Source organism: Phyllostomus hastatus, unplaced genomic scaffold (genome assembly GCF_019186645.2).
Source record: "Phyllostomus hastatus isolate PE091 unplaced genomic scaffold, TTU_PhHast_1.1 phas_contig_29, whole genome shotgun sequence".
Taxonomy (NCBI): Eukaryota; Metazoa; Chordata; class Mammalia; order Chiroptera; family Phyllostomidae; genus Phyllostomus; species Phyllostomus hastatus.
In genome coordinates, this window is record NW_025333835.1 from 10,210,033 (window position 1) to 10,212,430 (window position 2,398).

The following is a 2,398-nucleotide window of genomic DNA, read 5'->3' on the forward strand; positions in this document are numbered from 1 at the left end:
CAGAAGGAAGAGGATAGAAAAGTTGGATTAAAAAGGTGAAGGGATTAATTTTAAAAACAAACACCTCATAGGCAACTGTATTGTGATTTCCTGAGGGAAGGAGAATGGGAGAAGTAGGAGAGGTTAAAGAGATGATAAATAGTGGTGGAAAGAACCCTGGCTTGTGTGGCTCAGTGGATTGAGTTCCAGCCTGTGAGCCAAGGGACCACCAGTTCAATTCCAAGTTAGGGCACATACCTGGGTTGTGGGCCAGCTCGGGTCCCCAGTGGGGGGCACGTGCGGGGCAACCAAACACTGATGTTTCTCTCCCTCACTTTCTCCCTTCCAAATCTGTCTAAAATAAATGAACAAAATCTTGAAAAAAAAATAGTGATGGAAAGAGACTTGACTTTTAGTGTTGAACATACAATGTAATAAGCAGATGATGTATTAAAAACTGTTTTCCTGAAATCTATACAATTTTATTAACCAACATCACCCCAGTAAACTCCATTAAAATGTTAAATCTTTGGCACTTACAAATTGCTTGATAAAATGAGACCCATGAACGTCCAGTTAAAATAGTCAGTATGGCCCAATGTAAGTTAAGACAGGACCTTCAAGATTTAAAATTTCTTATATAAGTATTTCTTTCAATTTTAGGTTTTATTGTAAAATCTTAATAATACTGCTAATATGAATATTTAGAAAACTTTCTAAGATACTTAAATATAAAACAAAATTAAATTTTTATCTTTCTATGTCAATTCTACATTGTGCAGTTTTTAATAAGTTAAAACAATATTATCAATAAAAATAGCATTAATACACATTTTTTGATATTTAAAAATTTTTACTGTTCAATTACAGTATTTTTTTAAAGATTTTATTTCTGTATTCTTAGAGATAGGGGAAGGGAGGAAGAAAGAGAAACATCAATGTGTGGTTGCCTCTTATGCTCCCCTTACTGGGGACCAAGCCCTCAATCCAGACATGTGCCCTGACAGGGGGTAGAACTGGCAACCCTCTGCTTTGCAGTTTGGCACTCAATCCACTGGGCCACACCAGCCAGGGTCAATTACCATATTAATTAATAAATGGGTGATTATCACTACTACTATTTCATTTGACAAACAATTTTGCCTGTCCTTCAGTCTAAGGGGAAAAAATGAAGACTCACAGTGAGTTACTACAAACTTAATGTTCTTAATGCTAATGTTGTTCTTCCATTATTTTTCACACACACATTACCAAGTATTATGAAAATTTCTAACATCATCTAATCAGCACCAATTGAATATTTTGCTATTATAGATTTGACTAATGTTTCTTATTCAGTGCCTATTTCAAGAGACTTTCAACCACTTTGCCTTAACCTCCGAAAGGACACAAAAAACTTTTATTAGACTTCCCATGGAATACGTCAACAGTGTCGCCATCACACACTGTTTATGCACATGAGATCTTATTACTACATCTCCTTTTTCTCAGGAGCACAGGTATGACATTACTTTGACAACATTTTCCTATGAGAAGATTAATTTAATGCAATCTTTAAAGATAATATACAAGTCTAATATCTTTTAGTCTTTTGGGGATTCTGAAGGCAGCATATTCCTCACTTACACAGTTTACATAGTTACCCTAATTACTTACACACAAGCTCAGCTTAAATGGAACCCCCTCTGCAAAACTTTAGAATAGGGGTCCCCGACCCCTGGGCCACAGACCAATACCAGTTTCTGTTAGAACTGGGCCACACAACAGGTGCTCTTGACTGTGATGCCCTTGAATCATCCCAAAACCATCCCCTCCACCCCAGTCCATGGAAAAATTGTTTTCCTTGAAACTGGTCCCTGGTGCCAAAAAGGTTGGAAACTGCTTCTCTAGGATATGTCCAAATTATAACCAAGAGGCATTTCCATGTAGTACTTCACAGACTTTAGCAGTGGCTTTTGTAACATTTTTTAACTGACCCTGGAATCACTGGACCACCTATCATAGTCATGAATTGCCCATGGGTTTCTGATGCAAATAACTGCCCTTCTTAGCCATGCCCTTCTCAGACAGCAATACAACATTATAGCAATACAGCATTAGACAAAAATTGCTGTCCACATACTAGCTTTTATCAGAAATGAAAGTTCTCACTAACCCAGGTCTTGTGACCTTTAGTACCCAACTTTCCATTATGACTTGGATCATAAAAGTAGCACCCCACAAACTTGGCATGACCCAATATATCTTTAATATAGAATGGAGACAAATATGGGCCCTCAGGTATATTTCAGCAACAGAAAGGAGTAGCCTCCTCTATCCTTAGCCTTTGCTAGATGCCACGGTACTAGAGGAACACACCCTTCCCCAGACCCCTCGGCAACCTGGGGAGTCCCTTGAAATCAACTGAGTGAATGTCAGT